The sequence below is a fragment of the Spermophilus citellus genome, assembly GCF_964194105.1.
Source record: "Spermophilus citellus genome assembly, chromosome: 9".
Taxonomy (NCBI): Eukaryota; Metazoa; Chordata; class Mammalia; order Rodentia; family Sciuridae; genus Spermophilus; species Spermophilus citellus.
In genome coordinates, this window is record NC_138191.1 from 8,212,472 (window position 1) to 8,239,800 (window position 27,329).

Consider the following 27,329-nt stretch of genomic DNA (forward strand, 5'->3'; position numbering starts at 1 on the left):
AGGTTATTTTAGCCCGGAGCTTGGTGAGTAGGTCCCTGCCCATTAATGGGGCCGGGCATTCTGGGATTACTAGGAAAGAGTGGTGGACTTTTCCCCTTCCTAGGTCCATTGTCCTCTTTGTTGTCCAAGCCCGATATTTACTGCCATTGGCCCCTTGAACTAAGGATCTTTTATTAGATAGAGGACCCAGTGGGGCCTTGAGGGCTGAATATACTGCTCCTGTATCTACTTTGAAGTTCACTGGGGTCCCCTCCACTTCAAAAGTTACCCTGAGCTCGGGGAGGGGATCAGAGCCCCGACTTTCCTAGTCATCTTCTAGAGTCAGCATGGCAGGCCGGCGCGTCTGTTTCTTTTTGGGGCACTCCTTAGCCCAGTGTCCCTTTTCCTTACAGTAGGCACATTGATCTGAGGCCAGGGGTGGCCTTTGGCGTGGGCCCAGGTATCCCTTTCTGTCTCCCTGCCTTCCGGCTTCTGGCCTATTTGTGGCTGTGACCAGGACCTTAGCCAATGCTTTAGTCTGCCTTCTGTTTCTCTCCTCTTCCCTGTGTTCCCTTTCCTTCTCCCTCCTCTGTTCCTTTTCTTCCTCAGTTTCTCTCTTATAATATACTTTCTCAGCCTCTCTGACCAAATCTCTTAAGGTCATATCTTGTAGTCCATCTAAACGTTGTAACTTTTTCTTAATATCTAGGGCAGCCTGCCCAATAAAAGCCATTACAACAGATGCCTTTTGGTCCTCTGCCTGAGGATCAAAGGGAGTATATCTCCTATATGCTTCCATAATCCTTTCCAGAAACATGGAGGGAGATTCATTGGGTCCCTGAATAATCTCTCTTACCTTGGCCAAATTAGTTGGCCGCCTAGCAGCCGCTCGGAGACCCGCTACAAGAGCCCGGCGATAGGTGGACAGATGCTCCCTACCTTCAAAGGTGTTAGGGTCCCAGTTGGGTCGGTTTAAGGGGAAGCCAGCTTCGATGATGTTAGGAAGTTGGGTTGGTCTCCCGTCTGCTCCAAGAATATTCTTTCTGGCTTCCAAGAGGATTCTCTCTCGTTCCTCTGTTGTGAAGAGAGTCCCCAAAAGCTGCTGGCAGTCATCCCAAGTGGGCTGGTGTGAGAACATCAGCGACTCGACTAAACCTGTAAGCCGGGTGGGGTCCTCAGAAAAAGGGGGATTGTTATTTTTCCAGTTGTAAAGGTCTGAGGAAGAGAAAGGCCAGTACTGGTAAGCCTGCATCTCTCCCCCGTGCCCATCATCTATTGTGGGCCCATAGGGACGAAGAGGAAGCATCACCGGAGCTTTCAAGTTTTCCATTACCCGCCGTCTGCGGGTTCCTTTAGCCGGTCCAGGTTCCTCCGGTGGGGGAGGGGCTGCTGCTGCTGCCGCCGCTGGAGCTGGCGGGCTTGGATCTGACCCCATCACTTCTAACTGCGGGGTGATCGAGTCAGCGGCAGGAGGGTCACCTAGGGCGAATTGGGGATTTGGGAGCATGGGTAAAGGATAAGGAGGGGGGGTGGGGTCCAGTAAAGTTAAATCCTGCGACTCAGGGAGAACGAAGGGGCGAGGGGGAGGAGCAGAAGATTTGAGGGAAAGGATTGAAGGGGAAGAGATTGGAACCGGCGTAGGAATAAGAAAAGGCTTGACCCACATAGGAGGAAACTCGCAGAGGTCCTGCCAGGTTAAAACATATGGCTGTTGATCTGGATGGCCACATGGACCTGGCTGAAAGACAGAATCTCTGACTTTACGGATTAAAGGGAGGTGAAAAGACCCTTCTGGAGGCCACCCAACTCCGAGGGCCGGCCATTCTGAGGTGCAGAGTGTCCGCCAGGTCCTGCGTTTCACTGAAAAAGAGAGATTCCGGGCCCTTGAGTGAACATCCGCCCAATGATCAAGGGTCAGGGACAGAGGTGTGGAATGGCTTTGTCCCATACTGGGAGTTACTTGAACAGAGACAGAGACGAGACAACACAAACGAGACACAACGAGACGCAATCACAGACACACAGTAAAACGTTTAACACAAGTTCAGAGGCAAAAATTACAGACAGTAAATTAAGCAGAGAGAGTTGCCGGCAAAACCAGACGGGTTGGCAGCAAAAATACACCGACGAGGGTTCACTCGCCCCTCTACCCGATGGGGGGCACCTCCGTCCCCCGAGTCCCCCAAAGCGCCCCTTGGGGGTGGCCTGTGGCTCCCTAGGCACGTCTGCCTGCCACCGCCAGGGGGAGCTTACGCTCTCCACTGACAGCCACACACACACACACTGCCAACCCTACCCGAGACTCTGAGAGATTATGCCCTCTGGGGACTTACGTCCACCATTGAGCCGCCAGAGACCAAACCTGAGCGATCGTACCTGAGAGAAGAAAGAGGGGAGAAAGAGAGAGAAAGAGAGAGAAAGAGAAAGAGAGAGGAAGGCGCCTTACTTACCCCCGAAGCTGTTCGTTGGGTCTCCCTGTCCGGCGATGCACAGTTCCTGGCCAATGCACCAAATGTAAGGGTCCGGCGAAACGTCGGAGAAGGAAAGACCACACGAGACTAGCTTCATGCAATTGCAAGGGGGATTTTTATTAGGGATCCGTTCCAACGCGTTGGGACTCTGTGCTCACTCAAGGAGGGAGAGCAGCCCAGAGCCCAGAGCAGAGGTCAAGCAGAGCTTAAGTACACTTTTTGGAGAGGGTGGGGGGCTTTGCATACATCAGAACAAATCATCATGAGGCGCGGGAAAATTGAACAACAACTCTGATACATGATTAGTCCATTCATTGGCGGGAACAGGCTGGACAGGGGTGATTGGTCACTTTTAAACTGGGTACATATTCAAACTGATTGGTTCGGGCCCTGTGACAAACTGCACAGGGCCCTAGGCTGAAAGGCCAGTAGGGCGTTGTCTTAACTATCTCAGGAATCTGGGTGTAACAGAGAAACTTAATAGTACCTAATCTTTCACATTTTAATTCAAACTTTCCAGCTTAGAAACTTTACCCTTTCAATGGCTGTGGGTGTAGGTCAGTGGCAGAGCACCTTGCCTGGCATGTGTGAGGCCCTGGGTTCAATCCCCAGCACTGCAAAAAAAAAAAATTAAATCTAAATATGTGAAGCAAATGTTTACAAAACTGAAGGGAGAAATGGCAACACAATAATACTAAATGACTTTACTCTTAATATTTCACTTTCAACAATGGATAGATCCATAAAGAATATCAGTAGGGACACAGTGGACTTGGACAACACTATGGACCAAATAAGCCGCTCTGAATGACCACGCTTTCCAGTCCTGAAGCAGGAGGCTCTGACCATTCACTACATTTTGTGGTGACCTGGGCGTTGTCCCAGCAGTGGAATTTGGGTTGGCTGTAAACTAAAGCTAAGGGCCAAGAAACCACAGGACACAGGAAGTGATTTTAGAAAGTGGGGGTGGGTCAGCTCTTGGATCTTAGGGATGGAGCTTCCACATTGGAAAGAGAGCAAGAGGCTGTGCTTGCTTTGTTTCTATGAAGATGAAGCCAGATTTAAAATTAGGCAGTCAGTGTAGTTAGGTAAATCGGGTCTAATATCAAGTGAAATCTAAAATGGAGGCCATGAGAATGAATTCCCGGAGAAATTGAGCAACTCTTGAAATGTTAATGAAGTCCCAAGTAAAGCCCTAGGCCCAAAATCCATCCCAAAGAAATGTTAATGAACAGCCCCAGCAGATTTGAAGATAGCCCATCCCAAAAAAGTGTTAATGAAGTCCTTCCTGCCCAGATTACTTCTTTGGCCCACCTGTGTCCCACCCCTGGGCCTTCCAACCTACATTTCATCACTGAAATAACTATAAAATGGAGAGACAACCCCACTTCCACGGATTCCCCCTCTTGGGTCCCCTTCTTCCTCTGGGAGAAGTCTTTTCTGCTGTCCTTTAATAAACTTCTAATTTCTACTCTGACCTGGCCTCAGCGTGCTTCTCTGGTGGTATTCTTCAACATTGGGGAAGCAAGGACTCATCACTGGTCAACAGCGGTAACATATTGGAAATTCCACCGAGATTCTACACCGAGGTAAGCACCTCTCCATGCACCCCATGTCTGTCTGAGGTGCATCTTTCTCTCTCTTTCTTTCTGGAGGGTGAAGTGGGCACCCGACGGCTACTTAAACGCAATTAATGTAGCCACCACTCTTCAAGACTCAGGTGAGAGGTTTCCTGGCCTAGGCAGCTCTCAATCACCTGTTCAATACAGAACAGGCATGTTGGGTCTGTCAAAGCTGCTTCCAACTTTTCTGTCTGGGCCCGGAGAGCAATTGGCATGAGTACACAGTGTCCCGAATCCTGATCTGCCTCAGATGCGTGGAGGTGGAGGAAGGAGTTTGGAACAACTGCGGAATTCCAGTCTGGGCTACACTCAGACGTATTCCTAAGGTTCCTTTCTCTTGAGCCCCCTCCTGACAGCCCTCGGGGGTATCTAGGGTGATTGGTAGATGAATGGCACTGAGGGAAAGCCCCAATTACAGTTGCTTCCGTATGGGCTAGCAACACTCCCAACCTCGCATCCATTCCTCCTGGATGCTCCCCTTCCTTCATCGGTCAGAAATGTTAGCAATTCAGGTTGTAGGACTGAGAGAAAGGCATGGGATAATTAGTAAAATCTGCCCAGGTTCCCTAAGATGCATAGGTAACTTTCACTAGTCTGTTTTACTGCCCCAATGTTTAAAATGTGCTGTGTTCCCTTTAAGCTGCTAGAGAGGCATTTTTAGAATCAACTCCTCTGGTAATCTCTCTGATAGAAAGCGCTACCTTACAACCAGTAGATTTCCCTTACCCTTAGGTGGTTCCTTTCGTCTACAGAGCAAAGGCAACAAAAGAGCGCATGATTCTCTTTTGCAATGGGTTTTTAGTGGCCAGGAGGAAAGCAGTAATGCCCTTAAGTCTGAATCCTCCCAGGGTCTCTGGCACAGGGCAAACTGAGACCCTAGGTGAGAGATGGGTTTTCTGGACCATTTAGGAAGCTCAAGCTTAGGGAGACATCCCTAATGAGAACAGTTTTCTCAGGCGCGGGCGCCTGAGTCCTGTTTTCTTCTCACTCAGATGGGAGCTTCTCTCTCCAATATGCCAGGTGCTCCACTAGCCTGTGTATTAAAAAATTGGGATAGATTTGACCCTCAGATACTCAAGAAAAAGCACCTCATTTTCTTCTGCCACCAGGTCTGGCCTCAATACAAACTTTCTAATGGAGAAAACTGGCCACCAGAGGGAAATATCAATTTTAATACAATTTTACAGCTTGATAAAATTTACAAAAAAGGAAGGGAAATGGTGTGAGGTGCCATATGTCCAGGTCTTCTTTGCCCTAATGGAAAATCCTAAATTATGCCAACAGTGTAAAGTAGACGTAGCTATGATATCTGGCATGAAGAGAGAAAATCTTGGGGACTCACTGAGGAAAAAGAATCAGGAGGACCCACAAATATCTCCATCTGCTGGCCTCTCTGCATCTGCCCCAACAGGCAAACCAAATATATTACCTCTCCAGGAGATGCCAGGAGAAAAATTGGAGCTGATCAAAGTACATACCCCCTTCTCCCTTCAAGACCGAAGGCAGATAAAAACTGATTACTGGAAAGTTAGGAGACATGCCAGCGTGCCTGGAGTTGGACCTAACCAAAGGAGCTAATCCTGTAAGTAAAAGGAGAGACTGAGGGACTCCCAGCAGCTGCTGAAGCCATTTTGTTTTGGGGAACCTCCCTCATTTCTTCCCTGCACTGTAAGGATTGCTCCATCTCTGTCTACTTAAAAGGAAGGGGACAATGAATGCAGTAAAGTCACCACACCGAGACCCTTGATTTTACACCTATAGTTGCCCCTATGTGAGAACATCTGGTCCACTCGTGGGGAAATCTATGGTGCCACTGATATAGGAGTCATAATTAAATGGGAGTTAGAAACCTGGGGAGATTTTCTCTTATCTGGTCTGTTTTAAAGGTTATTATAAATTGTTTCTTGGGGATAATCTAGGCTAAATGTGTGTCTAAAAGATGATTTTTTATTGTAACAATCTAGTATCTGAATGAGTTTTTGAAGCATTGCATAACCTTGCAGTTAAAAGTTGGGTTTAGGTAATTGTTTAGTTTATGATTTCAGATAGTTCATGCCAGAGAACTTAAATACTTAGGATGGAAAATTTAAAAAACTCTACTTCCAAGTTGGCAAGTAACTCCCAAACATTTAGTTTTTTTTTTTTTCATCAATTTTTAAACTGGGTAGCCTGGGAAGATTTCACTAGGTGTACCAGTGCATTAATTTGGGCAAGGATAGTAAATTATGATATGGTATCTGTTCCCCTCAGTGTGTAAGATTTAGGAAAGGAAAGTGTTGGATTGGGACGTTGGTCTGGCTTATTAAATGACATTGAATAGCAACAGTCTTGGAAATTTTTAAAGCTTAATTTTGGATATACATGGTAGTGTGTGGTTCTCTTCTGAATTTTTTTTTTCAGGTGACTTAATGTAACTTAATACTACTTTGGGAACTTCAGAACAAAAATGTGGCTTAATGATCCTGAAGAAATTGCTTTTGATGGTAGTTTTATATTAAGTAAGATCCTATTTTCAGTTTTGTGTGAGCAAGTTTTTCTAGTGTAGAAAGATATAAAGATATAAAATTTTGTGAATTGTATCTTAAACTTGTATTATAATCTTCAACATCCAAACCTAAAAATTGTGACTTATGGTTAAAATGCCTTAGGCATGAGGCTTCTGCTCAGAATTCCAGTTTTCTCAGTTCCTTCCAGACCTCAGCCAGGACTTAAGTTGAAATGCAAATAGAAGAAGCCTGGGAGCTCAGTAGGAGACTGATCTGAGGCCCAAGGGGAAAAAAAGTAAAAGTGTCTTTTTACAGGAACTCAAACTAGACCAAATCAAAAAGTAAATTGTATGGCATTTACTAATTACTGGCCGGTCATTTTTTTCTAGGACTCTTGCTTTTTCTTAGATTCTGTATTTTTTTTTTTTTTGAGCTCATGATTTTGATCCTACAGACCTAGGTTAATTTTTTTCTAATCAGTTCTATTTTTGATCAACTAGAGTTTTTTAAACATTGCAATGGAGATTTCACCTGAGAAAAGCTACAAGGCCTTTACTATTGTGTTATGTCTGCACACTTGTGTTATGTGTTGTATGTCTGTATGTGTGTATGTCCATATATCATGCAGTGATATGACAATTGACAGATATATGAGGAGCTTCATGAAATTAAAAAAAAAATGGATCCAAATATCTTTGATTCACGTGATTCAAATGGTTCAATTTAAATTGGGTAAGCAGATGAAAGTAAAGATGTCTTTAAAATTAAGCTTATATGTTTTTCTAGGTGTTCAAAAAAAACTAATAAAATGTTGATGCCTATGAAATAATCTGCCTAAATTCAGAAATTTACAAGGATTGTTTCAAAATGTGAACAGAAGAAGGAGGTTAACAAATGGAAAAGAGAAATTAAAGGTTCTAGGTATGGATTTAATAAAAGGAAAATGGGTTTCTGGATAAGAGAGTCTATGTGATTTAGTAAATAAGAGGGTTTTTAGTAAGTGATAAAGAAGCTCTGTGTAAGTTGGTTATATGTGTAAAAGTTTTTTGAACAAGTAATCTTAAAGAAAGTAAATAGCTGGTTAAACAAAAACTGTTGTTTTAGAGAATTGTGCTATGTTATTTCTTTAAAAACTAAATTTGGTTAATATAAAAACATCAATGTAATTGTGGTGCTATTAATGTGTTCATATCTTCCAGGTATACAAGTTTGTAAGGTAGAAGCTTTAAAAGAGCATATGGTAATTTTAGGCTTAAAAGAAAACATGTTGGATATTTATTTATATCATTTGTGTTCTATAAATGGACTTGTTATCAATAAGTTATGTAAAGTTCTATGTTACTTTTTACACTAAGATATAATTTAAATGTATTTTTAAGTTAATGAGAGCCTAATCTGTGTAAAGGTTGATATTGTAAAACACAAAAGTACTTTGCTATTTTTCTACAAAAGGTTAAAAGCTTTCAGCCTTCCTTTAATTCATGTTTTAGGTGTGATTATTATATTGTGTTAGCTAATATTCATGTGAACTTGAGCAACAATTTATGTAGGCTTTATAAAATAATGTCTAAAAAACAAAGATCAGCTTCAGAACTATAGTACTTAAGATTTATGAAGAACCCCGCCTTTCCTGAGATAAGGCTCTGTGTCCCATCTCACAACATGTAAAAATGACTATGAAAAAAGCAGGTCAAATTTCAATACATTTAAAGTTGTGTCCAAAAGTTGGTTTTTGTCAAGATTACTAGGATCTCAAACAGGGGATTATAATGTATAACTCTGCCAAAATTCAAGGTAGCTATTACTCTTGATAATTTTATTTTGTAGTTTTCTTATAAATGGTCTAAAGATTGCCTGTTAATGTTTTGCAGAGGTACTGCTTTAAGAACACACAACCTGGGTTGATTTAAGATAATGAGTTATCACATACAGGATAGAGAGATAGACATTAAAGCCCAGTACTCTTAATATAAGGCTGTTGAAATTGATTTGCTGGATTTTTAAGATTAAGTTTTTAAATTAAAGTTAAATTAAAAGGGCCAAGAAAACCAATGTTTGGCTCTTGCCCTCTGAGTCAGTCTGAATCCAGGGAGCAGGGGACTTCTCTAAAGAGCTTTGCAACTCTGGGCCACATAACCTCCTGATCAGGGAGATTAATGAGACCACTGGACAATCAGTGCATTTGCTGTGAAGAGGAGGGTCAGCAGAGAGGGGAGACATCCCTGACGCTTCCAAGGGAAGCCACATGGTCAAGCAAAGCCTGGACCCATCCTAGCGCAAAGGGCACTCATGGAACTGAGAAGCTGCTGTAAAGTTCCCCCAGGACTCCCAGGGAAACTCAGCTGACTGTTAACAATAGATAGAAACAAAAGTCAGTTTGACTGCTTCATCTTAAACACCTAGCAAAGACAGTTAAAACCAAAACACAGCCATTCCTGGGCATTTTAAATAATAATAATAGTTAAATGTAACTTCCAAAAATAAGTAAATTGGAGGCTACAAAAGATTCTTGGGCAGAAATGCCTAATAACTATCAAAAGGAACTGCCAGAGTAGTTTTTAATTTAAGGCCTACAGCTATTTCTAACCTACACAGGTAGGCATGGTGTTTGCTAGTATGGCAAATGGCCATATATACAAATGCCCAACAGTTATATGAAAATGGCTCAGCATTACCTACTGCAGGGAAATGCAAATTAAAACCACATGAGACATTGCCTCATTTCTTTTGGATGACTTTCCAAATGATAAGAGACAGCAAGCGTCAGTGAGGATGTACAGAAAAGAAACCCTTTGTACACTGTTGGTGGGAATGCAAATTAGAACAGCCGTTATGGAAAACAATATGGAATTTGCTCAAATATGAAATAAAGAACTACCCTATGTCCCATTTCTGTATATATAACCAAAGGAATTTACATCAGTATGTCAAAGAGATACCTGTGATTATGTCAAAATGGATTCTACTGTCACTTTTAACTAAAAAAGAAACAATTAAAAAAATAAATAAAAATACCAAAGAGCAGAGAAAAGAGACCAGGGGGAGGGAGGAGGGAATGGCAAGGGAAAAAGCTGGGAATGAAAGCCATTAAATTATGTTATGTGCAGAATCATAATGCACCAACCAAAAAAAGCTACTAATAAGTGTATAAATCTAGAGGTGCTAAAAATATTATTCCTCAACCCTGGCGGCACTTCTTTAGAAATGAATTACAGTAAATGGGGTAGAGAGAGAAGATGGGAGGGGAGTGGAGGGGATGGGGGATAGTAGGGGATAAGAAAGGCAGCAAAATACAACAGATACTAGTATGGCAGTATGTATAAATGTGGATGTGTAACTGATGTGATTCTGCAATCTGTACACGTGGTAAAAATGGGAGTTCATAACCCACTTGAATCAAATGTATGAAATATGATGTGTCAAGAGCTTTGTAATGTTTTGAACAACTAATAAAAAAAGACAGATATAGTGCCTATTTCCACCCTCAAATACTGATTTAATTGTGTCTGTGTTGGGCCTTAGATATTGAACTCTAAACAGTTCTCCTGGTGCTTCTAAAATGCAGTCAGGGTTGAGCATTGCTTTAGCTGGGTTTCCCTGGATCTGTGCTAATCAAAGTATGGTCTAAACAGTTATCAGCATCATTTCATAGCTTATTAGACATGCAGAATCTCAGACCTCACCCAGATGTTGCATCAGAATACACATTTAACAAGGTCCCAGATGATTCCTTACTAATCACAGTAAAGTTGGGTCCCAGGCATATTTGAGTGGGGTGAGTACCAGGCATTGAACCCCAGGGCACTCAACCACTGAGCCACATCACCTTGAAGTCCTGATGCACCATGGGGATTGAAAAATCACTGTAGTCTGGTGTGATAGTGCCATGACTTGTGACTCGGCACGGATGCATCATGTTGTCAAATTTATGAACTTGGATTTCCAGTTTCAGAGGCTTTTTACTAGTTTTGTCTTTGGTTTTATCATGTAAGGCTTTCCTACTCTCACTTGTTAACATTAAAAAAATCCCTTTTTGCATTTTTCATTTTCATGTTTGAGGTTCTGCGTGTATGATAATTTCAGCACAGCAAAATATACCTAAAATTCACATTTTAATCATTTTAAATGTGCAATTCAGTGTTATTAAGTACATTCACAGTATGTTACAATCATCACCACTGTCCTTTTCCAGATAGAAATTTCCAGATTTAAATCCTTGGTCCTATGGAGCTTCTTCTGGCTGGAGGTCTGTGGAGTGAATGCAGCTGGTTTTGCCCTAGTTCTGAGGGCTTGCTAACTATCACAAAAGCACTCATTGTGTCTTTCTCTGTACTTTGTCTATTCATGTTATCCCATTGTCTCGATAAACATACTGACATATGTTTTAATATCTGCCAGGGCTAGTCCTTCTAACTATGTTTATTTTTTGAAATATTTTTGGAGGTTTTGCCTCCTTCTTCCTTATAAAGAACCTGCTTGTCTGAGATATTTTTAATCCTCTTAATATTTTTTGGTAGGATCATATTTATTTACTAACATCAAGAGAATGTACTTTTGCCTAATTTAATTTTCCTACTAGAAAAATCAATATCTTTTACATGTATCTTACTGTATTTGTAAATAGGCATTTTATTTTTCTAGAGCCAAAACATCTTTCTGGTTACTAGTATCATGTTGTGAATCTATTTATTTCTCTACTTTAAGTTTGTATGTTTTCCTTTCTGGGTTCTCCTATTACTTGTAATAATTTTCCAGTGAGTGCTTTTAGATTTTGAAGGAAAAAATTAAATCATTACAGAGCAATTACAATATGACCCTTTCCTTTGAAATATTTTGTCTCACTTCTTTCTCTGGCAGAACTATGTTAACTAGTAAGCATAACACTGTTAAATTATAGTAGTAAAGGTGGAATGACCTAGACCCTAAACATTGGTTATAATTAATTTGTAAAACTATGCCATTTACTCTCTGAGAAGTAACTTTTTGACAATTTAGATTGTCTTTCTCTTCTGGAGAAACTATATTTTCACCAAATTAACTTATATTTCCCTACAAAGGGATTCTTTTAATTGAGGTTTTCATTAAAATCTTTTGGCTTCCTTTGTGTACATGTGTCCTGATCTTTTCTTTCTTTTTTTGGGGGGTATTCAGGTTTTCAAGGGAGGGTTTTTATTGGTGCAGAGTGGGTTCATTGTGTCATGTTCATACATACACATAATTGATCAAATTTTGTCCTCTAGTCTTTGAACAGAGATCTAAATCAAGAGAAAGTATGTGGTTTGAGTTCAGCAGAAACAAGGAAATTTCAAGAAACCAACTGTATTAGACAAAACATCAAAAGTTTCACATACCAGGGAAGTTGAGTCCACGTATCTGCAATGGCCTGGAATATTCTGAGAGCCGCCTGATCTCCCTCTCTCCCTTTTTCTCTCTTTCCTACTTAAAGAAATTTATTAAGGTATTTCACACCAGCTACAGAAAAGTTTTTTCACTACGTAAAGAAAGAGAAAGTTCCCCGCTACAACATAATTGAGAGAAATCACTTGAGAGAAATTTGTGCTGCAGTCCCTATTAAGATCCAGAGTTTCTGGTTCCCAGTTTTCTTCCAACTACACGTCTAAAATTGATAAAACATAGAGAAAAATAATCAAATCCAACAATACAGCTCTTCTCTATTCTATCTCTGGTGCACAAAGAGATCCTGTGCCCTGCACTGAGGGACATGCAAATACAAGTCCATAACGTTTTTTCCTTGCAAAACCAAGATTAGGGCTGGCAGTAAAGCTTAGTGGTAAAGTGTGTGCTTACCTTGCACAGGCTCTGGGTTGGATCCCCAGCACCAAAATAATAATAATAACCACTACTATTATTATTATTATTATTATTATTATTATTATAAATATTATGATACAATACTGTATGCTTTATATTTTTGACCTGTTTTTATATTTCTAAGTGAAATATAACTAAAGAGGCAATTCCAGGCTTAGCTTTGTAAGAAACAGTGACACTGTTTTCCAGAGAAGCCGCAATGTGTCGCCTTGCCATCAGCAACTGAGTGATCCAATTGTCTGCATTCTCTCCATCAGTTGGCGCTGACATTATTTTTATTTCAGTCCTTCTGTGGAGTGTGTGGTGGTGTCGACATCTTGTTGTAGTTTTAAACTGTGCTCTCTGATGGCCACTCATATGGAAAATGTTGGCCTATGCTTCTTTCCCATCTGCATAACCTCCTGAAGATGTGCTTTCCCCCATTGTAGCAGCTGAGTCTGTGGAGCTTTGTAGATAGACAACATTCTAGTGGTTTCATGGGTACAAGGCATGCATGTATTTTCTCCCACTCTGCTGCTTGGCTTTTGTCTCCTTATATGGACATTCCCTGAGCAGAAGTTCTCCTTCCTTTCCTTTTCTTCTTTTTTATTTTATTTTTTTTTTTTTTGAGTCCTGGCACATGCTAAGCAAGCACTTCACCACCGAGCTACATCCACAGCCCAAGTCTGTCATGCTCTATTCTTTAAAAGTTTAATTTAAAAAAAATAAAATAAAATAAAAATGCAAGTTTAATTTCTTTTCTTTTCTTTTTTAAAATAAAGGACAAAGGATTATTCGTTCTGTCATTTCAGTTCAAACAAAAATGAGGTCGTCATGGCTCAAAAGGCCTGAATGTTGCGTTTCTGGGAAACAGTTTGTTTTGTCAATATTTAAAGGAAGGAAAGTTCATTGTGGCTAGAGACACTGGAGTCACCTCCCTGCACTCCCCCATCACAGAGGGCTCCAGGCAGCTTAGATATGACCGGCCTCCATCTGCTTAGGGGAGACCAAGCACACAGGTGCAGGCAAGGCAGAAGCAGCTGCATCTCCTCTGAGGGACTTCCGCCCTCAGTGGTTGCTGGGCAGCCCATAGCACAAACCCAAGAAAGCAGCTGGAGGTCGAGGTGGCTTCCTGTGTTCAGGGCTCGGCCACCCATGCTGTTTTCTCAGCAAGATGATGATCATTATTGCAGAAGAACAGAGCCAGCCTAAGTTAACCAGCATCTCATGAAGAGTGGCTGGAACCACACTGGGTGTCCATGGATGGATAAAGATGAAGAAAATGTGGTCTATATACACAGTGGAGTTTTATACGGCCCTAAAGAAATGAAATTACAGCATGTGCAGGAAAATGGGTGAAAGTAGAGACCTTCATATTGAGTGAAATAAGTCAAAGGAGGAAGGTTAAGGCTGTGTGTTTTCTCTCATAGGCGGAAGGTAGAGAGGAAAAAGGAAAACAAAGGTGGGGGATGGATCCCCTAAAACACAAAGGAAAATTAGTAGAGGAAAGAGACAAAGGGGCAGGGGGCAGGGAGGGAGGGGGAAATGTGGGGGAGTGATATCAGCCCAATAGATCTTTATCCATTTTGTGCCTACAGGAACATGTTGAAGTGGCACCCCCTTTCTCCACAGAAAAGCCGTCTTCACCATGGCTGATTTTAGAACTGTCAGCCAAAGAGTCTCTGCAAAAGAGTTCAATGTAGATAAACTTCCTATTTTCATGTCACCCTGTTTACTTGGCCACTCCAGGTGCTGGACACCCCTTACTAGTTTTGCACAAACATCCAGTATAGTACTTTGAACAAATGTGCAAACAAGGCCTCTGTGAGCTGGGCTTCACAGAGATGTCTACATTTTTAAGATAAGTTATAATTGGGCTCCATGGTAACAGCTGGCAGGGGGAGGAAAGAAAGGGGAGAAGAAGCTCTCCCCTTCTCAGGTGTTGTCCTTGAAGAGTTAACTTGCCCAGAACAGTGGAAGAAAAAGCTGCTTTTATGTGAACTTCTGCAGACTGTGAACTTCTGAGCCCCTCCCTTTACATGCTGGGTATGAAATTCTGAAACTCTCTGAGCTCGGGGTTCAGGGGATTAATTGATTACAGAAAAGGCTGTGCCCTCTGAACCTGGCAGTAGCCAAATAAACTGTTTCCTGCTATCTTAGGTGCCTTGCCTCATTTGTCTCTACATTTTTGGTGACCCAGATGGGACAGAGGAAGTAAGGAAGGCTATTCTGCCTCTCTTGTCCCTGGGGACAGACTTCCCTGGGGGTGTGGGGGACAGCATTCCCCTTGGCCTGCCCAAGCCACTCTTGGCCTGAAGGAAGATCCACTCACCCAGTGCCCTGGGGCTGCCACCCTGGAGCACAACAGAACCCAAAGGCAGCAGGAACCAGAATGAGGGTTTTGGACACCGCCCATCTGAACAGGTAGGACCCGGGTCCATTTGGTTTGGTAGCCCACCTGACTTCCCCTTTGAGGCCTAAGCAGGTGGAAGAGAGGCTTGATCACCCTCTGTTGGGTCCTGAGTACCCTCCAAAGTGGTTGGAGCTGAAACGGACCCCCGGGGAGTCACCCGAGTAGCCTCTGTTTGGGGTCAGCGAGCAGAGGGGACACCGTGAACCCCTTTTCTGTTTGGTTTGGAATTGTTGGAATCTGGGCGGTATAGAAATTCTGTCCTGGCCATGTCTGGGTGAAAGTGTGTGAATGAGATGGACAAAGGGAAGGGTTCCGACCCAACCTGAGGGCCAAAGCGAGTGCAGAGTCCTGGTCCGCGGTTCCGTGGCACCTCAGGCAGTCTATGGCGGAATTTCACCAACCAACGTCTACGTGAAAGCTCCAGGTTGGGGGTTGATACCGACCCGCAAGGCTAAGAGGGCCCTAAGTCCCTTTGAGGGGAGCAGCCGGAGATGGATGAATCGAGTCTTGTCCTAAGTGTGTTTTGTTCTAAGTGTGTGACACCGATGCAGGGTGGAACATGGGAGGCACACAAGGAAACTGAGCCTTCTGAAATGTGTGTTAGAAACATTTAGGAAGGTTTTCCTGGTAACTGTGGGTGAAACTCACTCCACAAAGGTTGCATACTCTGTGAATTAGAGTGGCTCACCCAAGGTGTGGGCTGGCCACCAGAAGGATCTTTAGATGAGAGTCATTGCTGAGGTCCTTTGATTGTTGTTGGAACCATGAACCAATTCTCTTATATTGATTGCTATCAAGAGATAGTACAGAAACAGCCCCCTTGGCTGAGAGCCTGTCTGGATGGACAGTCCAAGCTGATGTTAGCCAGGAGCATAGTGGTCTCTAAGACCCAGCAGAAAGCAGCTAAACAGAAAACCTAACTAGGAAAGAGGAAAGGGAACAGTTTTCCCCATGAGCCAGAAGAGGACCCAAGACCAACTTTGCCAAGACCACTGGGACAGCAGACTGCCCTCACAGCCCCCTTGTCTTCGGAGGCAACAAATGATGGCCCCAATACTGGCTATTCCTTCCTCTGTGATGTCCCCAGAGCCAAAGGCTTCCTAGGACCAAACACTCTTTCACCTCCCAAGATTCATGTGGGAGATTTGTCCCAAGACTAGAGCCACAACTCAGATGAGAACTCTCCAGATGGCCCTGCAAGGGACTAAAGGACCTGCCCATATTGACCAGAGGGAAACACCTGAGGGAGACAAGGCAGCTCTGTGTGCCAGCCTTTCTCCACCATTGAGCTCCTAAGCTGGAAAAATCATACTCCCTCCTACACGGAGAAACCCTGGGCCATGACTGATCTGATGCAGCCCATTATCCAGACCTAGGATGGGGCCCCAACAAAGAAGAAGGTCTAAAGATAAAGGATGTCAAGAAGCCCTCAGAGAAAGTCTAAAAGAAAAGAAAAAAGAGAACAAAACACACTGTCTGTGCCCAAAAGATGGAAGGAATCGGAGCCAGCCCTAAGCCCTAGCCTAAGCCCAGTGCATCTGCAGACAAACAGAGCTGAGAAAAGCCTCCCGCTGCTCCAGCATCTCCCTCTCCCACCCTCAATAGCCCTGAACATATCTCTCAGCCCCATGTCTGCCTAAGGCCCCTCTGCCCTATGAAACTGGCAGCAATGATCAAAAGAGATGTGCGCAACTGACTCAGAGCTAAATGTCCAGGCCACTGCTGCTGCCACCCCTCTCCCTGCCCAGAGGCACCCAGGGGAGGAGGGGCACCATACAAACATTGCAGCCACAATGCAAGTTTGTCAGTGAAGAAATGCACAGGTGCCAGCAACAGGTGATCGATGCAGCCTTTGTGGGACAGGCTCAGAGAGCCATTTGCCAAAAGTTACAATCCTAGAGGGCTTTACTGAGAAGTGTGCCAATGAGCTGATTAAGGTGTTTTCATCAATTGAGACCCAGAGACTCAAAGACAGGCAGACCAGAAAGATAAAGAGGAGGATGGATCTCCTTACAGCTGCCCTTACCACAAACCCAGAGGTCACTCAAAGGGGGGTCTCACCAGAACAAAGCCAATGGTCCAAATGTTTATAAGAAAAAAAAGCATGGCCAGACAAAAGGGGAAGCCTCCACTGGCCCCAGCAGACAAGCACCCACTGCCATGCTTAAATGCTAAGCCTTGAACAGAGAAGGAGTGAATGTTTTCCCCCAGCCTTTGGCCCCAGCCCCTCCTTTCAGTCTTCCCACTTCCTCAGAAGTTGATGATTGACGAACATGGCAGGGGTCTCAGAGACACACACAGCTGCATCTGATGCAGGAGACCCAGCACCTCGGGAGGGCTCAGCTGCTGCAAACCCCAAATGAACCAGGAATATGTTCATGTTAACAGCCAGTAGTGGGCCATAGGGTGCTCACTCCAAAAGGACATGTCACCAGGCTCCAAGCCACACGCTGTGAGCCACCAGCAGGAAGGGCCACAGAGCCCCATGCACCCAGGCATACTGAACAAAAGCACAAGCAGGGCAGCTACTATAGACAATTAGAGCAGGCTCCCACCTGACAAGAGGAGAAAGCCACGCAGACAAAGAGCAACACCTAGGTGGGCACAATGTGGCTGCCACACCAGGACCTGCACGGGACCACACCACTGCCCTCCAAGCTTGACAGATGGCCCACGGCGAGATTTACATAGGTGCCTTTTACACTAATGATGTCCCAGGTCATCAGTCTCTGCTAAGATTTACATTAGATTTAAGAGTTGGAGAATCCTAACAGCCAAGATCCTGCACTGGGAGATTAAAAAAAAAATTCAGCACCAGAAGCTCTATGTATGCCTCCCTTCCCTAAATGACAGTTCCTCCCAGGTACTTTGGTACACAATCTTTGCGACAGCAGTGGACTCTAACTTAAAAGTCCACATCTATCAAGAAAAAGTCAAATATGTTGGTTACCATCTGACTCAGCAACAGAACAGAGCAACCACTGAGCCTCAAAGGAAACAGGAGATCTCAATTCCAGTCCCTTCAACCTGTCATCAGACTAGAGAATTCTTGGGGGCTACTGGGTTCAGCCATATATGGATCCCCAACTTTCAGATGTGACAAAACCCCTCTCCTCTATGAAGCCACAAAGAGGGAAGAATGAGATCCTCTGACGTAGGGGCCATCTAATCAAAAGGCCTTTAAAGACATTAAACAATCACTCACCAGCACACCTGGATCAGGGCTCCCTGACTTCACAAAGCCTTTCTTTCTGTATGTCCATGATCAGTCTGGAGTGGCTGTAGGAGTTTTGACTCACATGCTGGGGACATGGCACCGTCCAGTGGCCTATTTGTTCAAACAGCTGGACTCTGTAGCCCAAGGCTGGCCACTTTGTTTATGGGCCCTTGCGGCCACAGCTCTTCTGGTGGTGGAAGCTGATAAACTGGCCATGGGACAAGAACTGGTTGTCAGAGTTCCTCATTCAATTTTGACATTGTTAGAATATAAAGGACACTATTGATTGACTAATGGAAAAAATGGTCAAATATCAGGGCATGTTATGTGAAAATCCACATATCCACGTCGAGGCCGTCAGAACTCTGAACCCAGCAACATTGCGGCCCATTGGACCTGGAAAACCTGATCACAAATGTATTGAGGTCATGGATGAAGTGTTCTCCAGCAGACCAGACCTAACCGACCAGCCCTCAGGGACACTGATGCAGAGTACTTCACCCATGGAAGCAGTTTTATAAAAGATGAGGAATGTTTTGCTGGATATGCAATGGTCACTCTGGACTCTACTGTCGAGGCAGAACCTCTACCTCAGGGAACTTCAGCACAAAAAGTAAAACATTGCTTTGACTCGAGTACCTCAGTTGACAGCAGGAGTCTGTGTGGATATCTACGTAGACTCAAAATATGTGTTCGCTACCCTTCATGTTCATAGGGCCTTATGTAGGCTAATTAACTCAGGAAAGAAAAAGGGGGGACATGATGGATGGGCAAGAAATTCTTAAACTTTTGGATGCACCGTGGGCTCCCAGGAAGGTTGTGATTATATATTGCCAAGGTCATCGAAAGGGAAACATGTGGTTTCTCAGGGCAACTGGAAAGCACAGCCCGGTAAATAATTGTCTTCTGAAGTCAGAAAAATATACTGAAGCACAGAAAACTCGGACGGAGGAGTACACAGAGTATCTAGGGTGTTTAGTTTTGTGAAGTATGAAACATGTTTTTCATTCATCTCTATATCATTTCTCATGTTTTCCAAATTTCCTACAGTCAATATGTATTATTCCTGGTGACAGAAAAACATCCTTGTGTTTCAAGCCTGGGTCCTTTGCTGTCAGCAGGCAAGGAGCCACTCAGCATGTGACAGTGATTTACCTGAGGGTAGTAACTGGCACTCTCCCAGAGAGTCCCCAAGTCCCTTTTCCTTGCCTCAGCCTTCAGGAAAGCATGGGGAATCAGGAGTCCAGGGAAGCCCCTGCTCCTTCCCACCTACCTTACCTCTCCCCCACACAGCCTCACACACACACCCACACGCCCTCCCCCCACACAACCCACACCCATGCCACTACTCACCAGGAGAAGGAAAGAACTGAAGCATCAGGATCTCCATGTGGAGCCAGCAGAGGCTTGCCAGAGGGTCCATCACTGCCTTTACAGCCTTCCCTGGCTGCCTAGGGACAGAGGCAACATGTGGCCCCTCCCCTGCTGTTTGTTCCCCGCCCTCCCCCGCCCCTTCTCTTGACATTTAGTCAAAATGAACTGCACACTTGGAAGAAATAGGATGTTTTTTTGACCCCAAAATAATTCATGTTGACTCGAGAAAATTTTGGAAAACAAGCAAATTATACAGACAAATAAAATCACTTGTTATCACACCTCACAAAACTAACCACCATAAGTATTCTTGTGTAGGTCTGCTGGAAATGTTTTTTCTGTGCATTTTTAAATAAAATTTTTAGAAGTTACCTTTCTAGGTAAAATATCTCCAAAGCCGGTTACAGAAGATAGTTGTGGTCAAAGAAGAAAATACGGGAGGGCAGGGTATCAATTTATATTTTTATTTACAATAGAAAAGCACCCTTTCCTAATATGTCATAGATTCTTCCCCCACCCACCACCACCACCCTGGTGTGCTTTGTAAGACTGATGAGCATGAGTGTGTGAACTATCTTAAGAATGCAAGGTTCAAGTTCAAAGTAAGAATGTCCATTTCAGACATTGCCCTCTAGGGGGCGCGGTTCGTGTTCTCAATGTGCAGGAGCCTACACACAGTGGCTGCCTCCTTTGAGAAGATCTCCTTCTGATATTTGGAGACTGAATATAATAACATGATGCAAACCAACAAGAGACAGAGCTGACCCTTTCCCCACCAGGATAAGTTCTTCACCAGGATAGGATGAGGCAAAACAGAAATTAAATTGGACAAGAAACCCGCCCAGAATTCAAAATGTTCAAGACCATGTGAAATACAGCACTGTCTCTGCCACAGATAACAGTCGTCCTTACTCTACTGCACGCTGAGCCCCGGGTATCAGCCAGTGATGTAGGAAGCCATCATGAATTGCAGGATATGAAAGATTGTTTATGCCATGGATAGGGATAGCTCATATATTCAAATACTTTATTTTTAGTACTATATGCCTTTAGATGTCCAATAAACAAATCAGCTAATGTACCTATGGGAGGGTGACCTGCTTAAAATCTCTTAACTGTTTTTCACAGCCCTAAGATGTTTATAAACCACTAATAGACTCTGTTTTCTTTTCCCTGCCTGCCTTCTAATGACTTTGACAGTAAACACCCTATTTCCAACTTTAGTAGAGGTTCCTACCAATTAAATTAAAAGAAAAAAGTTTGATCGAGTTTTCCTCTAATTATGAATGCTATGGGGAAAAAACGTTGTTTTCTCCTGTTAGATGATAAGTGAGCAAATTTATCTTTCTTATTGCATCATCTGTCTGCCACTTCCTGAGTTTTGTTGATAAAATATAGGGTTTTACATGCTTGATTCTTTCCTGTAGTTCTTCTTTTTGGGGAAATTGGAAATAGTCACTTTACAAATGTGGGTCTCTAGCAACTTGAGAGGAATGTGTTCAAGAGTGGCCAGGCCAAGTGTCTTTAAGGGGAAGAGGCCCAATGTAAGGATTTCCATGTACTGAGACTCGATGGGTCTTGAAAGCCTCAAGGAAATTCCAGAAGCCAAGGACACTTAGACTGTTCATGTCATTCCTCTATTTAAAGCAATGTCACAATAAACATCTGTATCAGGTAGAAATAAACTTGGCTAACTCAGAAACTCAAGGATCTCATATATAGACTGAGAGAAAAAAGACGTACGGGAGGGAGCATCTCCTGAAAATTAAAGGACTGCTGGACACGGTGGCCCACACCTGTAATCCCAGCATCTGGGGAGGCTGAGGCAGGAGGATTATGAGTTCAAAGCCAGCCTCAGCAATTTAGGGAGGTGATAAGCAACTAAGAGAGACCCTGTCTCTAATAACATAGAAAATAGAACTGAGGATATGGCTCAGTGGTCAGGTGCCTTTGAGTGCAATCCCCGGTTACCCCCTCCAAAAAAAAAAAAAAAAGAAAGAAAGAAAATTAAAAGTTTAAAGACCAATAGAGTAGAGGGAAAAGGAGAGAAGAGGAAAGAAGGTGGGGGGGGTTGAGGGAATTATATTCTATTATGTGCATGTATGAATATGTAACAAGAAATCCCACTATTATGTATAATTATAATTTGCCAGTCTAAAAACAGAGTCCCATCAAAAAAAAATAAGGAAAAAGAAAAGAAAACAAATATATTTATCTACTAGTGAGAAAGACCTAATCACAGCAAATGAACAATTACTGGCTTCTTTTCTCTTGTGTCCAAAACCACGCTGTAGGGAAGCAGGTCAGGTGGGAAGGGGGGCTCTCTGGGGCATGAGGGTCTCGGGCTCCTCACATTTTCATCTTCCTTGGCATATAGTGTTCCTTCTCCAGGTCAAAAATAACAACTGGAACTCTAGGCATCGTGTACAAGTTCCAAACACCAGAAAAAGGAAAGAGCAGACAAGGGAAGGAATTTTCCCTAAGCCCCATTCAGTGACGTGAGCTTTACTGGGTCAGGCACATCACTTCAACCAAACACAGAGTTAGGAAGGGAAGGGATCCACAGAGATCCTGTCTCCTCAAAGGTGCAGACAGGTTTGCTTCTGTTCAGTTATACCCCTGGAGGTAGAATTTCCAGATCAGAGTGCCTTGGTCATTTGTGACATTGATATGCTGTCAAATTGCACACCAAAATGGCTGTGCATTTTCACATTCTCCCCGAGAGTCCTAGGAGAAATCCCATTTTTTTTCACAGCCTTGTCAACATGATGACCAACCTGGGGACAATTGGATGTATTTTTTTAAATGCCATTTTGGGTTTCACTTTTTATTTCCCTGGTGATTAGTGAACTTCAGCATATTTTTAGAAGTTAACTTGTCCACTTTCACAAATCGGGCTTTGTCCAGGGAAAAGACTCTTCCTTTCTTTCCCATGCACTCCCTCCCTGTCTCCCCACCCCAAATGCACAAGACAAGACCTGGCTCCAGGGAGTGTTCTGAACTGGAGAGAGGAAAGGCCAAGGCAGACACTGGTGGACCAGAGTCACGCGGGCTGGGGAGGAGACAGAGAAGCTGTGGTGTAGGATGTTCTGGGAAGTTGAGGATTTGCTTCCCAGACATGGCTCATACTGAAGGGCTCTGTCTGGGGGTTTGGGGGAGGAGTAGCAGTGAGAGAGAGGAGTCATGTCAGCTGGATCCCTCTGAGGACTTGGCTCGCTCATGGTGTTACAAAGGCATGGAGCCTGAATAGGGAGGGACCTTTTGAACTTCTATGGAACAAGAAATCCCCCATGCACCACTGATTAACGGTGCTGATGTCACTGAACCCCCCAAGGCTAGGGAGATCATCAGATCCAGCATCTTTTGGAATGTTCATCTCCATGTCACCCAGGTCAACTTCATTAAGCTTGATCTGAAACGTCCTATGATTGTCTCCGATGATCAAAAGCCATCCTTGGTCTTTGGTAATTTCTGAGCCCTATCCCTCATGACCCATGTCCCCACTTTCCCCATTCCTTAATTCCACCCAGCTTCTCAGGCCTATTGGCCGTCCATCAAAATGATCCACTTAATAGCTTCACCATGGGCTGGGAGTGCGCCCAGTGGTGGAGCACATGTGTGTGCACAGCCCTGGGTTCAATACCCTCCCAAATGACCAAAAACCAAAACACTTCATCCAGCATCTGGAGGTTGTCCAAGGAGGAGTCCTGTCCAATGACTGCGTAGCTTTGCAGAGTCCTCCCTTCCCTTCCCCTCCCTTCCCTTTCTCCCTTTCTGCTGGGAGTCATGCCGGGCCTCATGCATGCTGGGCAAGCACCACCCAGCCAGCGCTCCCGTCTTCCCATTGTCATCCCCGTCACTGTCTCCCTTCAAAACCAACTTCTCCTTCCCAGTGACCCTGCCCACCCTGCACGGTCCCCTCAAGGGACAGAGCAGCCTCTCTGTGGAGCAATGGCTTATCCTCTATTTTTCTCATGTTTCTCGGCCTTCCTCAGCTTCCTTGGAATTTTTAGGTGAAAAAAGAAATACATTCTCCATCTCATTGTATCTTCTCAGAGACATATTTGTACTTTCTATCATATTCTCTCAAATTCTCTCCCCAGGGGTGGGAAAGGGGAAGACACTGGGACCGCCTGTCCTAGGTGATGTCACACATCCTCCTCATCCCAATGGTGGTGACTGAACTCTTCCCTGGGGCACATATAGTGGTTTTGTAACTTTACAGTCTTTTGCGTCTCTCACCCTCTCCTTGGGGGTACACACAGCTGATTAAATCTGGCTCTCCATGCAACCTATCCAGGCAGGGATCCCCTCATGATTAGAAAGTACTGGGGATTCCGGTTCAGAAAAGTACAACTAGTGTTTAATGAGAACTGGAAGGATTTGGATTAGACCTCATCTTATGCCACAGGTTCTCCCTCTTCAGAATCAGGGACCATTCTGTGATTTCAGCTCTCTTCCCCATTACAAGTGGAGCAGAATAATTTAATGACCAAAGTATTTGTTATAGTTTGGATCTTGAATGTCCCCCAAGGGCAATGTGTTGGAGGATTGGTCCCAGCCTATGGTGCTTTGGGGAGGTGGTGGAACTCTTGGAGAGTAAAATCTAAATGTTTTAGTCAGTTAATTCACTGCTGCATCTTAAAAACCCAACCAGAACAACTGTAGAGGAGGAAAAGTTTACTTGAGGGCTCACGATTTCAGAGGTCTCAGTTCTTAGAAATCCAGCACCATTCCTCCAGGTGAGGCTGAACATCATGGTGGAAAAGTGTGGCAGAGGGAAGCAGCTCACATGGTGATCAGGAAACAGAGAGGGTCCACTTGCCAGATACACATATATGCCCAAAGCCACACCCCTAATTGTCTCATTTCTCCTCTGAACCTTCTGGTACTGTCTCACACATGAGATTTTAGGAGACACCTCACATCCAAACCATAACACTAATGGAAGGAAGGAAGGTCACTGAGGTCATGCCTTGAAGAAGATATTGAGACTCCAGTCCCTTCCCCCACCCCACCTCTCTATTTCTTCCTAGCTGCCATGAGGTAAATACACCTTCCTCCTGATGTGCTTCTGCTGTGATGTATTATCCCACACAGCCCCAAAGCAACAGGGCCATGTGACCAACTGAAACCATGAGACAAAACAAACCTTTCCTTCTTTTAAGTAGAATCACTCAGGTATTTTGTCACAGTGATTGAAGGTTGACTGACAAACTTCTCCCCACTCCAGCACTCCCCTCATTTCCTGACCTTAAATTTCTGAACTCCTAGGGTGGGAGTTGCCTTCACCTGCAGTCTGCTACATGACACCTTTTCTTGTCTTAATGGACACAAGCACACACATTTTCTGACTCCTGTGATCCAGGCATTGCTTTGATTTACCAAAATCTACTGCAAATGCACTAGAACTGCTAGGTGCTAAGGCCTAGGTGCTCCCACTTGTGAAGTCCTTCCCCAATTAATACTTGAAGGCTAATTGGTGGACACTGTATGTCAGTAGCTCTTAGAGTTTTGTTCTGAAGCTGCTTCTGTGGTCAATATAGGAACAGCTCTTTTCTCCCTGCCCATTACATTACTTGGAAGAAATCTAACTTTAGGGATTCAGCAGACCTGATCCCTCCAGATCCCTAACTCAGAGCTGATGCCTCTCGTCATTTGGTCTTTTTGACAAACAGTCCACTGTCTCTTCAGCCCTCACAAATAGCTTCACCAAGAACACTAATTTGGAGGCTGCTCTGGTGAAGTCCAGGCCTCTGCTGTCAGATTTCATTCCAGATTCTCCCATAATGCCATGGGCAGGCTAGCAATCCCCCCATCACCTCTGGTATCTTAGAGGACAAATCCCTCCAATCTCAACACCTGGGTAGAAGCCTCTTTTTCCTTTTGTTTGATGTGTGGTCAGAAACCCAACTGGGAGTCTATCAACTTCACCAGGGAGAATCCTGCCACGTGTTGACTGAAGAGGACGATGCATCTGTGGTTTAAGGTGACGAGTCTCCTTCAGCAGAGTTCTAAGGCTGCATGGAAGTTGACCCCACTGCAGCAACTTCCAGACTTTGGCCAGCTGTTTCATCAAGCAAAGCAGCTTGGAGGTCCAGTATTGACCTCCATTCTCCTTCCTGGAAAGCTCCTAGTTTCTTAAGGAATTGTGGTTCCTTTGGAAAAACAATTTGCACCTAATAGTTTCATGGGTCATTCTTAGAATTTAGTCATTCATGTATGCTCACAGGAGAGTATTTCAAATAAGAGAACTGACATGTTTTATTTAACAGGTAAGAATGATGTGTGGATTTTCAGTATGTAGACATGGGATTTATGGATCTACATTGGTTATCTTGCTCTGGGTTCCACCAATGTTAGAGATGGTTTTGGCAGCAGGAGTAGGAGCATTGCTATTCTAAGCAACCTGCTTATGTGACTTATGTTTTCAAGTCCTGCTTGAACCTGCTCCTGTGTGTGTGTGTGTGTGTTTATGAATGTGTGTGTGTGTGTGTGTGTGACTTTCACTTGGTAATTAAATGCTCTCAGGTATGCCTGATTGCAAGGTTTCATAAATTAGAATTACCCAGATAAGGATATCAGGAAACCTCAATGTAAATCTATGTGAAAGGTGTTACTTTCCAAAGAAGATATGATATAAAATCAGCCTTTACCTCAGACAAAGCCTGTCCAAGGAAGGGTGCATGACCTTGTCCTCAGAAAGATCCACAGAGCACTCCTAGGAACATACCCACCCTGCTCTTATCTACAAACAACAGGAGAGATCTGCTGCACCAGGTCCCTGACTCAGTTAGGCTAGGTGAGGACCCATAGCAACCCCTTAGCAATCACCAATCAGCATGAGACAGGGAAAATACCTGAGATGCCAGATGACCCTCACAGTAGTTTATGGTGGTTGATAACATGTTGGGAAACCATGTAGTTCAGCAAGTACCCCCCTCGTGGCTTAAACCAATCAGTTCAAAGGAATCCTCCTCTTGTACTAAGCAATCATCCTTACCCAACTTATTCCCGCCAGTGAATGTGCTAATCATATTTTAGAGTTGTTTTATGATTTTCCCATGGTTAGTGATGATTGGTAAGAGATGCTGTGATGTATTTGAAGTCCCTGCCTTCCCCAAAGAGTGTATAAAACTGCTGCAAACCCTGGACTCGGGGCCTCTCAGCATCACCTGTTGCTGTGTGTGTGCGGAGGACGAAGCTAGCTCGAAATAAACACCTCTTTGCTGCTTACATGGATCTTGGTCTCTGGTGGTCTTTTGGGGGTTGCAAATTTGAACATAACATATGGGGCCTCTTCCAGAATCCCCCTTATTAGCCTACCCAGACACCCCGATTGAGAGGTGATGAAAACCCGGCCGGTAAGTAAAGGTATTGCTGATCTGTAGTTTTCTGTACTCTGGTTGCCTGCAGGTTCTGGTTCTGTATTTCGTGGTCAGCAAAACGTCCAAGTGGATGCATTGAAGGGCAGCTGACGGCATTTGTGGGAAGACGTCCGCAGCCCCTTCTGGGTTCTGAGTGGATTACCTTTAGTAAAGTATTTTTTGAAGTATTTAGTAAAGTATTTTGTAGCTGATGGATCCTCCATTCGCCTCTGCTTTTAGTTTCTGGGTAGCAATCCATGCCGCGCAGCGAATTCTGTGGCTGCACTGTAAATTTTATGTTATGTGTGTTTGTTTCTATTGTCCCGTCTGCCTCCACCTCAGCACCCTGGCAAGGGAACTAATCCCCCAATCTGGGGTCGTCAGACCCAATCTGAGGGGGATACTCTCCCAATCTGTTTGTCTGAGGGGAAGGCCCCAGTTGGCTTGGGGCCGGCATCCCATTTCTGTTTTTGTTGATAATCTGAAAAGGGAATCTGTGTCTTTTTGTCTGTGTCTCTGTTAAATGTGATGGCATTGTTTTACTTTGGACAGATGCAGAGTCCCAAGTTCCATTGTGCCTTAGATGTGT

At 44.0% G+C, this 27,329-nt stretch overlaps 1 protein-coding gene and 1 long non-coding RNA gene across 2 annotated transcripts in view; one reads left to right on the forward strand and one right to left on the reverse strand.

The window, feature by feature from the left end:
* Positions 1–19,441, reverse strand: part of LOC308655425 — a 37,552-nt gene extending 18,111 nt beyond the window's left edge. The window contains exon 1 of the long non-coding RNA XR_014023474.1: positions 19,353–19,441. This is a non-coding gene — a long non-coding RNA (uncharacterized lncRNA). The remainder of the gene's footprint in view (positions 1–19,352) is intronic.
* Positions 1–27,329, forward strand: part of LOC308655423 (CD48 antigen-like) — a 203,851-nt gene that overhangs the window by 98,115 nt on the left and 78,407 nt on the right. The gene's annotated exons all lie outside the window — the stretch shown is intronic.